The sequence below is a fragment of the Aulonocara stuartgranti genome (assembly GCF_965226115.1).
Source record: "Aulonocara stuartgranti genome assembly, chromosome: 17".
NCBI lineage: Eukaryota > Metazoa > Chordata > Actinopteri > Cichliformes > Cichlidae > Aulonocara > Aulonocara stuartgranti.
The window spans coordinates 39,304,633-39,316,754 of record NC_138953.1 but is presented as its reverse complement, the minus strand read 5'-3'; the positions used below and the strand labels follow the sequence as shown (position 1 = coordinate 39,316,754).

Genomic DNA, 12,122 nt, shown 5'->3' with positions numbered 1-12,122 from the left:
CAGTCTATGACAACGTGCCAGGCGAGCATCACTTCTAAGCTTGGCACGACCAGCTGCGTAAGGCCAGAGCCGCTCATCGAGCGCTATGCACGGCTAGAGAAGATGGCGTTTTTATTTTTGTTATATTCACATTAGGGGTGGGGGGAAAAATCGATACTGTGTAGTATGGTGATATTTTGTTTGCTAATAATGTATCGATACAGGGACGGCAGAAATCGATATTTTGTTACAAAAAGGTTTTTGTGCTCTGACTTCAGAGCATGTTGATCCTTTTTCTGAGCAAGAATCCTGACACTGTCCAAATGTGTTTAACCTTTTTTTGGCAGCAATAAACATGACAGTTTACTTATTTTAATTTAAGACGTGTTTTATTTTAATTACGTTTAAAACTTTTTTATTTAATGTAAAATTATATTTTGTTTTAATTTACTTTCAAATTCTTCAGTTGCTGAAGGGGCTGCATAGTTTTCATATTGCATAGTTCAGAATAGCTGTAATTGTACCAGATGGTTGCATTCAGTTAAGTTGGACTAGACTGTAATACAAACCGTTCAGTTTGTCAACAATAAAACTGACTGAACTGAGAGAAAGACTGAGTGCGAGACTTTGATATTAGATAAAATGAATATTGATAAAGTTTACCTTTATGTACAGAATCTGAATATCGCAAAATATTTTTAAAAATTGCAATAATATCGTATTGTGCGTTAAGTATTGTGATAATATCGTATCGTGGGATGTATGGTGATTCCCACCTCTAATTCACATACGGCGTTCAGGAAGTGCTCTTTAAAAGGACAGCAGTGGAGGTGACAAGACGACTCTTTGAAGGGTAAATTAGTCAGAATTGAGTCATTTTTGCTTCTTTATGGCCTAAGGTTGCAACGAAAAACAAAGAAAAGCAGCAAATCTTTACATGTAAGAGTATATCTTAACTTAAAAAAGCTTTGTCTATCAAAAAAATAAAAATGTATATAAAACCAGTACTACTGCTGCTGGGAAAGCATCTAGAAACACTTTGGGGACATTTATCAAAAGAAATGCGAGTCCTCTACTACAGCGGTCCCCAACCCCCGGGCCGTGGACCGGTGTTGGGCCGCGAGAGTTGAGGCTCGGGTGTGAAATTTATGGTTTTCAGGGTTTTTTAACGTTAACTCCGTTTCCCTGGGTCTTTTGCCGCATTGTAGTTGCGCGTCTTATTTTGAAAGAAATATTTACCCGTTACCATAGCGACCAGAGAGCATTAAGGGGCAGAGAGGAGGACGTTACTGTCAGTGCTGTTGGCACATTTCAGGTGGACGCTGCTAATAAAGTTACACAATTGCAAAGTGAATTCGCCTTTATTGTTATATTTACAAAATACCACGGTTTTTGTCGTATTTATCCGCGACACCTTAAAGGCCGGTCCGTGGAAATATTATCTGACATTAAACCGGCGCAAAAAAGGCTGGGGACCGCTGGTCTACTATGTACCCGGTATCACACTCGCAAAGCACGTGAGACTTGGTAAGATTAGGTGACATGGTGTAATATTCCTTTATATTGCAAACTGTACCAGTTAAAGCGCACATATTACAGGTGTGGTACTACGCTCAGTCATCTGAGACCAGTCCGGGGTGTCGGGTGATCTTTAAAGAATAGTCAAACAGTCCCGGTGAAAACCAGTTATTTTGTCTTGGATTACCACTCCTTAAATTGTTTGTTTTGTTTGATCAGCAGCTAAAAACATATTTACAGTATCAGGTACAGGAAAGAGTAAATTCCTCCTCCTGCAACCAACAACTTTTAGTTGTACTGCTCGACACGTTTCTTCATTAACGGAAAAATGAAACATTTTAAACCACCACCCAATAAATACACTTGTATTACTCTAAACTACATGAAAAGACAACCTGTCACTGACTCAGAGTTTCCCTTCTGGTGGCTGATTTTAGTTTTAATCTGAAGTAATTAAAATAATCTTAAATTGAAGTCACTCTCCGTGTTCCTGTCATTTATTTTAATTCAATGCTTCTTCTCGCTCTGCTGAGCGCTCAGAAACAGACCCGGGCGAGAGCCGAAGGCGCGAGCTCAGTCCTCCATCCTGCCTCGGGACCCTCCCATCTGCTACAAGAGGAGCTTGGCTGGACTCGCTCGTGACCTCAGGCACAGGTCGTGGTTTTAGATACATTTTTTATTTTATTTTAATCTTGCTTTCATTCAAATTTCTTACATGTAACTCCAACTGCTTTAAAAGTATACAATATTTTACATAAAATATTTTACTGTAAAATAAAGAGCAGCTCAGAACTGAAAGTGTTCTCTTTATTACAAAAGAGCTTCACTCGACTGTTTCCTGTCTCTAGGTCTTGCCCTGCTTGGCAAAGACAAGGGAAGGCCTTGCGGTGCTCCAGCCTACATATGAAAACACACATGTATAATTGATCGTGTGGCTCTGTGTGCACATGAGCATTTTTGAAAGGTCGAGCCGAAGGACTGTTCAAACAGGTTAAAGCATCAGTTCAGTGCAGGCATCTGGTGCTTCCAAATTAAAATGCAGAACAGGGAGCTCTTTTTATTTGTCCTCTTCTGCCTGCAGGAGGAAATACCAGGTTGTAACGGAGTGTATGTGCTTCAGTAATTGGCTGTGTGCAGCAGGTGAGAGAAAGTGCGAGTCAGCAATGTTTGAGGGAGTCATGAGAGGTTCGGGTACTTTTTCACTGCCTGTATTATCTTCTCAGGTGGCCGGCTTACTCACTCGCTGTGGCTGCATAGATAATGACCAGTAACTACTACATATCTCACCTGGAATGATCCCTAGGTGCCCATGCTTTTGGTCTCCCACAACAATTTTACTGCGTTTGCTGTGCTGTTACACTGCAAAATACACAGAGACACTGGGAATCCTACAAACGAGGCTCATCTCATGCACCACCTTCCTCAGATAACATTAGCGGAGCAAACATTCACTAAATCGGCTCAAACAAAAAAACGTACAACACACTTATCTGGAAAAAGCGACCTTCTAATTCAGAGTAAACTAACGGCTCAGTCACGCGAGTGCAAGTGGGAGAGCAGCCTCCCTCCACCTACACAAAATAAATAGATACATAAATAAAATAGAAATGATATCTGCCTGATTTCTTCACATTCTCCAACCAACTGCAACCTGTGGTGACCTCGTGTTTGTCCCAAGCTTGAGGGTGCTGCACACTTATGGCCCCTTTTGATTAAGACAGTTCGATTCCATCTTATTTACATGGTGGCAAATCAGAACAACAGTTGCCTCAAGGCACTTTATAGTGTAAGGTGAAGATCAACCCCCCTTGGGGAAAAAATTTGGCAAAACTGGGAAGGAAAAACTGCCTTTCAACAGGAAGAAACCTCTGGCAGAACCAGGCTGGTGAGAGACGGGACAGAAATAAATAAATAAAAAGGCAATTACGAGGGGATTGCACGAATAATGGTGTCTGACTTGGACCGAATGCAATCAGTCTCAGAGACAGAGCTGAAGATTTTCAACACTTACTGTCTAAATTGTAAGATGCATAGATTGTCAACATGTTGCCATCAGTCTATAGCAGGGGTAGGCAACTCCAGGCCTCGAGTGCCGGTGTCCTGGAGGTTTTAGATGAGTCCATGATCCATCACAGCTGATTTAAAGGGCTAAATGACTCCTCAGCATTTCTTGAAGTTCTCCAGAGGCCTGGTAATGAACTAATCATTTGATTCAGGTGTGTTAACCCAGGGTGCGATCTGAAACCTGCAGGACACCGGCACTCGAGGCCTGGAGTTGCCTCCCCCCGGTCTATAGGAATCACCTCAAGCTAGCTGATGTTACTCTGCTTATATTCCCATAGAACAGGAAGGTTAATCATCATATTGGAAAATGTTAAAAATCCCAATAATATCATATTGTGTGGTGTCTGGTTATTCCACCTCTTGTAAATACAGAAATCACCTGTTAGCCAACAGCTCTCCAAACGGTCCTGTAATGATCAGTCCTGGAGCACCACTATGTGAATACATCAGGGCATTTTTATATCCAGCGGTCAGTATTAAGTGCTTCGCTTAGCAGCAGTACGTAATATTTAGACAAAACAAACAACAACAAAAATAAATAAACAAATAAAATAACTGTGAAAGGACTAAATGTAGCAACACAGCTGGTAAGTTGGCAATGACGAGAAGAACTCGCGTTGCCAACTTATTCACTGTTCAGTGACATCAGTGAAGGAGACGGAGCCAGGCAGACCAGCAGAGACGGTTCGTGTGAATCCCAGACTTAAAATCACGAAAAGTCAAATATTTTATACGTGGAAAACACAACAGTGGCAGAACTGTGTCACCGTACAATATTTATCCATCTTGCACAGCACCTGTCCAGCACTCAGACAGACTTTCTGTCTTCAGCTGCTCCAGAGATACTGCAAAGCCTTACCAGGCACGTAATAACATCTGTAGGTTTGTGTGCGTCTTGAAAGATGCAGTGTTTCCTCACGCACGTGTGCATGCACGCACACACATGCACACACATGCACGCACACACACACACACACTTTTACGCTGAGTAACTTCGACTCATTGAAACACTTTTGTCCATCTGTCTCTGATTAACAGAATCCAAGTCTATGTGAAACTATGAATTTTCAAGCGTGACCTTCACCTTGATCCATTAGGTGATGACTGTGTGCAGGGCTCAGTAAAAAATCACACAATACTCAAGGATGAGTAACAATTCTGGTTAAAATTGGAAAAATGACACCTAAAACGACAAGTATGACCTTGACCTTCAACACAGAGTGAAGACTCCGTGGGAAGAGCAGAGATTCTTTGCAACCGCCGTGATATAAGCCTTCGTCACATAATCAGCTAAACATCAGCATCTTCACAAGCAACTACTCAACGAATGCCAACGTAGCTGATTTAAGACTCAATCTATGATGATGCCAGCAGTTTGACCGAACACAGTGCGCATGAATCTAGATATCATACCGACCTTAAGACTCCCAGAAAGAAACACACCGTCAATAACCAAAATAAACCCACAACATCAAACGGCCTAATAAAAATGACAAACTTAGACCGCATCGTCATTTATGTTGAAACCAGTATACGCGTCCTTCTACATCGAGATCAAACTTTTGGTCCATGTGCAATCAGATTTTTAGGCAGAGATCGGTGCGGGGGTGTGAAAACACGCAGCTTAGTGAGCGAATGAACAGCGAGCAATCAAACGCAATCCGTTCTAATGACGTCTGTAAACAAAAGAATCGAGAAAAGAAATCCATTCCTCCCGACGCTGCTGCATTATACTTTATTTAATGATAGTAAAACACCTCCTTTCAGTATTTTCTCTGCATCCCACTCACCCTGACTCAGAGTCAGGAGGAAACAGAACCTTCTCCTTGTAGTCAAGGCACAAGGGAGAGTGTTGTTTACCTCTCATATCAAAAGATCCCAGCAGCCTTCAACTCTCAACTCCTGCCACTTGGTTTCAAAGACACACAGAGAAAGACAGCTGTGCTACAGTCTGAGGTTGCAAACACTGCGGCTCACGCTATACATGCTTGCAAACTAACATAAAGTCATGGCGAGAATGTCTATCAGTCAAACGGGGATTTCCACACAATGGTTTCTTTGGTGCAACCAGACAGTGGTTGATTTGCACCTCAAAAGTGATGCAACAGAATTAAATGAGCCTTTACTTGCACCTGAAGGTGTTTCACATGATGCATTTCCAGAATCAAGCAAAGTGGATTCAAGGTTAGGCTAACACCACTCGAGCTCCCTTTATTTGACAGCAGTCAACAGAGTGACAGAGAGGACGTGGAGCGAGGGGGTGGACCTGATTTACATGTGGGTTTGCTTGTTTACCGACAATCGGGACATTATGAAACTGCCAATATGTATTTTTCTTGAGTTGAGACTGAGACTCACGACAAGCTCCAAACATTACACTCATTGTGAAACTCTGGGCCAACACAAACATTTAACATGATAAAGTAGTCATTTGGCCACCGGCTGATGCTGATTTTTGTCGGTCCAATATTTTTGTTATTTATCTCCCCATCTGTCCAGGAGAACTGCCAAGTGCTCTTGCTATCATATTTGCAGATAACCAATATGAGTATCAGCTGATTTCCATGTTCTGTTGATATCTTGCTGCATCTCTCAGTTTAGTGTCTTTGAAGCTACAAAACAGACATGCAAACTGAAATGTACCTCACAGCCCAGAGAATATGTCCATGTTGCTTAGAAGTATTAGACGAATTCCCTCATATGTCTTTAAGTTAGGTGTCACTCGGTGAAGCCTGACACACTTCTAAGAACTGACAGAGGATATCTAGGACAAAACATCTGCAGTCAAGTCAGTGAAGCCCCACAGCGGGTGTGTGATCTGTGATGTCCAGCAGTTAAACCCAGGACTGGTTCTGATCCACCTCGCTGGTCACGCACATGCAGCTGATATTAGCAGCTGCTTTCAGGTTATCACAGACAGACCTGTACGAGCATACAGTATTTTAAACTCTTAAACGCCAGTACCAATACCGGCCTATAAGTCAAAGGTTTCCATGATTGCATAAACTTGTCTAGTAACAATCATCACAACGACAGACAACCTGCTTCAGCATGCAGGAAACCCCATCGAGCAGTTCAACTCCCAATAACAACCCTGTGGCAATAAATTCACTCAAATGACTGCAAAGTAGCATCACAGAGCAGAAACAGCCTCTCAGTGCGAGACAGGATATTAAACACATTTATGTTAGCAGGACCAAAAACAAAGTGTTTCTGCGGAAACATTAAGATAAAGCTCAGCTTCTGGCCATAGCTTACATTTTATACCCACGTACTTGTGTCACCCAAGTTTCTCCTTCAGCGTTAGCTGGATTTCCCTCGCTTCATATGTCAAACAAGCGTGTCTACTACTGCCCGATATTTTCAATAGCGGTGCACTAGCGCAGTCTTTCTAGGCTATTTCTGCCTGCAGAGAATGTCACAAAGGAAGGCAGGAGGAAAAGGAAGAACGTATCACCTGCACGGAGTTTTCAGACACAGCTTATCGTACATTTTCCATCCCCGGGCTTTCAGCGGACCCTGAGCGGTTTGACGTTAGTAGTAGAAATTCACCAGGCAGTTTCCAGTGTGAGCGCAAACTCCCTCCCAGCTCAGCGCTGATTGGCTACTCCTCCCTTCAATCAGAGAGGAACGCGGAGTAGGCATAGCAACCACAAGAAGGCGGGTTTAATAGTGTATACCGGCAGCCCATTGGATCACTTCTCCACAAAATCGAGAATATACAATTTAATAGGAACCTGAACCCTTTATGCGTTTGTACAACAAATTCAACAACAGCTCGTCAAAGTTCAGCCAACGAACAACTGAAGCATTTAAACGCTGATCATTTCTGTCTTTGTTCTTCATTCTCCATCAGCGTCGCCTTTGAAACTTTTGAATGGGAAACGGTAAATATTACCACTCAGACACTTTTCTGTTTCCACAACAGATGTTGCAGCTGTTAATTTAAACCAGGGGCCTCAAACTTAAATGAGCTGTGGGCCCCTGTCTTCTCATTGGAGGGCCACTTTGGTGTTCAAGTAGTGCAAAGAAACAAACAAACAAGAAAAAACCCACAAATATTTCTGAAAATGTGGTGTTTTGGTTGTTTTTTTACATTTCAAATATTGTATAACAGGACAAAACTGCAAACATTTTACACACACCAGTACCTCATGCCCAATGAATAAAGCCAAATGCCAATATAGTGAAGTGGAACTTTTCTCAGGAAAAGCATGTTTGGGATGTGTCCACTTAGAAATTAATAATAATAATAATTGTAAAACAGAAATATCCTCTGGGTTTAATTCTTTCACCATGGCTCCTTTATTGAGATCAAACCAACATTTTAATTCATAAATCCACTGGGAGGTAACCTCCAAATTAACTTCCACGTATTCTCATTGAACATCTAAAGAACTTTCAAGTTAACTGCAATGTTATTTTCCCAAACTGGTTAAACAAATGAGAATTTTCCTAAGAGGTAGGCCTTAACCACGTCTATTTCTGTTGTTTTTGAAGTACCATATTCACTAGCTACCTGACTTTGGGAGAGACTACCCTCAGCAGTGCAGTGGGAAAGAATCAGGTGGAAAAATAGAGACTACTTTAATCAACCAGAGACATCAGGTACATCCGGGCATGTGCCCAGAATACCCACTGGATAATCTGGCCCAGGATACAAGAGTGAGTGTCTGCAGCTGTCTGTATAACATGGTGGCGGCTCTGCCGTGGTTTGGGGCTGCATTTCAGCCAGTGGTACTGGAGCGCTTGCATTAAAGCATTAAAACTGATGTAATTATGAATGCTGAAGAGTATTCTAAGATTCTGTTGCACCATCTGGAAAACATCTGATTGCCAACAGCTTAATTTTTCAGCATGACAATGACCCAAATACACTGCCAATGCAGTTATGCAGTCATAGATTGGCCTCCCCAGATCCCAGAGCTCAACATTATTGAATCAATGTGGATCATCTTGATCAGAGAACAGAACAAAAGTCAGACAACATCCAAAGAAGAGCTTTGAATGTCCTTCAAGAAGCCTGGAAAACTGTTCCTGAACACTACTTATACCAAACACTGACTCATACAGCCTTACTCTACTTCCATGGACGTATGCATATATTTCCACTATATTTCAAATCAATGCATCTATTTTGATTTTCATGGAAATGTAAAGAAATCAGGACTGGCTCAGGGCTTCAATCATTTATCATCTCATGTCACCATCAGAGTAAATCTTAGCTGTAGCACAGTTAATGATGTCTGTGATTTAAAAGAGAATATATATTTTTTGTAATAAGAATTCTCTGCTCTAACTTTAACAAGTGTTTAAAAAAGCAGTGATTTACAGGTTTACTAGCCAGTAGATCATGAAATAAAGAATTAACCTTGAAAGATTAATTTTAAGACATTTCCAGCCTGAATGCATGAATGAGTGCAGCAACCAAAATATTTTTTCAGCGGGGCAGGTGGCAGAAATATATTAACCCTCATGCCAGCCTCCTAATGAAAATCAGATGGTGGAGACACTGACAGAAGGCTTTCAGCAGGTGATGGTTTCAGGCTGACTGACTGCGAGAAGGTAAAACGAGTGTTCTCCATCAGTTCCTCAGTGAGGCCTGTAAGATACACATGAAGCTGATGGAGAGGGTTAAAATAGCAGTAGACTGCTGATTTTTTTCAAAAGATAAGGACACAACTTTATTATATAAACATTCAATACAGTTCTCAGGGTTAAAAATGGTATGAGGGTGTAGTTGTGTCTCATTTCAACACGGCCCACTTCTGCAATTAAAAAAAAAATCTACCCATAAATGTGAACTGCAAAAATGCAGGTCCAGACTCAGCATGGCACTGCTCACATGGGGTCTGTAATGTTTGTGCAGCAGGAGAAACGTTTGTCAAATTAAGCCGACTGCAAGCAAGAATGAGCCAAGCAGGGAGAGCAGGAGTTATTTTAATACACAGGTGTGTCCAGACCTGCTGAGAGATGCATCAGGGAACAGCAGCCCTTATTTCTGCGAGAGGCATGAAATGCATAAAAGTGTGGCGTTGCTTTGGTTGATGCCCTCACCACATGCAAAGCTGCTGCCACTCACTGCTGTGCACCTTCACTTGCCCTTTCTGGTGCTGTTATACATCAAAGACAGGAGCAGTGAGGGTTTCTCTGCTGGAGGCGTTGATGCTCGATTCAACGATTAGCGGTGCAATATTGCAATCCACACCGGGTGCAGGAGAACATCATGTCAAAAGCACTGAAGTGCAGCTCAGCTTTAATGTTAGAGTCAGTGCTATTTCCTGTGAGATGGTTAGATTAGATCACTTCCACCTTCACAGTTTGCACGAGTCGACAGCGAACCACAAAGTCACGGAAGATATTTTAAGATGTCTTAACGTGAGACATAATAAACAAAATGTACATCACGTCGGGCATTTTTCACGCATGTGTTGAGAGAAAGAGGATCTGCAGGATGCTGGCACAGAAGCTGTGCGATCGCTCTTTTTGCAAGCAGTGTGACTGCCATTTCCTCCTCTTCCATCTGCAAACACAAATGAAACGGGGGATAATTATCAGAGCCTTTAATCCCCGGCAAAATCTCACAAATAAAATGAAACGAGCTGTTGAATTTAATTACGTATCATCAATCCCTGCCACCTGTTGCTGTGTCTATTCTTATCCCGCTCGACTGTCGCTTCTGACACCGGCCGATGTGCTCTCATTTGTCTCCCTCTAAAGGCTCTTTGTGAACATGTCCTCACTCGTAACATTAGTACTCTTTAAAGGATATATTTAAAGGCGCTGGAACGATTTCAGATGGCACATAAGGGAGTTTCGTCACTTCATGGCCATTTTTCTTTCTGCTGTCTACCTAATTTGGTCTGTTTGAAATGGAGTTTAACAGGAATTGAACTGAAACAGACTCAAAGTGATGGCCGGACACACCGGTTGTTGCATTATTTCTTGTTTGTTTATTTTGCATTCAAATAGGATGCTGCTCTGCTTCTAGTATCTAGCGAATGAGGTCCACGGTATGGCCACAGGCTCTGCATCACCTCTCCTCCAGTGCTTCTCCCTGCTCCTGCTCTCAGCAGGCACTTTCAAATCAGCTTAACTCCTGCTTGAACAGGCAGGCAATTAAAGCTGGCGAGACAGAGGACGGAGACCACTGCTCAAAAAGCACACGCAGACAAAACAAACCTTCTTTCCCCCTAAGTGGTCCTCCGAACTCCCCAGGAGACCCAGAGCGCTATCTATCCATCTGTGGTAATAAGTGCCTTGTGCCACGTCTCAGTGATATCATTGCCTTTGTCTGGCTGTCCCTCAGGGCTGGGATTGTGTCTCTCTGTGGGCCCTGTTGGCCTGTGGAGAGGTGTTGCAGAGAGATGGCTGCTCATGTCTGTGAAGAGGAAGCGACATCTGTTGGTAAAGGAAACTCAAAACGCCTCTTAGATTAAATGATCATTTTTCTTTCGTTGCTTTCAAGAACATCCACCTATTCATGGATACTTTACCTACTTTATGTATTATTGTTTCTGTGCTTATTTTTTGGATGAGACAAGGAAGCAGATCCTCTCCCTCCATCTCACCCTATCCCTACCATCCTCTTCTGTCACAGCAGGACACGTCCTCCTTCACTACAGTCTTAGTCTTCCTCTTTCCTCCTGCCGAGCAGCCTTTAGCATCCTTTGTCTAATATATCCACTTTCCCCACTCAACCCAGGCTGTCCCTCCGTCATACTCATTTCTAATCTTATCCATCTCGCTCACTTTTAGCATCTTTGCCTCTGCCATCGGTGTAACTAATTAATTTGCTGCCCATCCAGATAAATTATATATTTTTTTACTCAGTTCTTAAAGGTATCACATTATTGGTTTCGATGCCCTGCAGGAGGGCTACATTTCTAAACTAAAAACAAACCGCACTCTGAAATAAGGTTTAAGAGAAGATATCTCTAACGCTGGAAACCTTTTAACCATCCAACCAAAGTTCCCTCTAATGTTTCATGTGTCTGAGCGAACGCACAAACTCCCTGAGCGGCCCCATGGACCACTGTGAGCAGCAGCAGACGTGTGCACTGTGGTCACGCCAGCATCCAATCCATGCAAGTTACATGTTTATTAAAATAATCAAATTACAGCATTTATGTTAGACTACTTTTAATTAACTGCTTTGGCCCACTTACAATGAAAATGCACTACACACTGACTACACAAGATTTGCGCTAACTTCGCAAATCTCTCACATCTCAAACACGCCGTCACTCCTAAAACTTCCCCCTTCCTAAACAACTAAATGTCATGTTGCCATATCATTTTTGATTGGTCCACATGGTACATTTTTCCACCAATAGGAAAGGCTGGAGGGTGTTTTTGTTTTTGCTCACAGGCTTTTGAGCGTTTTCCTTATCAAACGCAGTTTTTACCGTTTCTTCCCGCAGTAAATATAAACAACGACAGTATTCAGGAAGAAAAACAAACATTGCAGATATTTTTATCATAACTCTGGTTTTACGTGGCCGATCAACACAGTTTAAAAACTGGTATAAAGTCCACACTTTGTCCGTCAGTTGTTCCGT

At 42.2% G+C, this 12,122-nt stretch overlaps 1 protein-coding gene across 6 annotated transcripts in view; it reads right to left on the bottom strand.

Annotated features, from left to right (window-relative positions):
- Positions 1-7,150, bottom strand: part of fcho1 (FCH and mu domain containing endocytic adaptor 1) — a 64,485-nt gene extending 57,335 nt beyond the window's left edge. For 2 of the 6 annotated variants that reach the window (XM_082511183.1, XM_082511187.1), the window contains exon 1: positions 7,019-7,148. The gene's annotated coding sequence lies outside the window, so the exon portion shown is untranslated. The other 4 variants (XM_082511188.1, XM_082511186.1, XM_082511184.1 and 1 more) reach the window with 4 other exon arrangements.
- Positions 7,151-12,122: the final 4,972 nt, after the last annotated feature.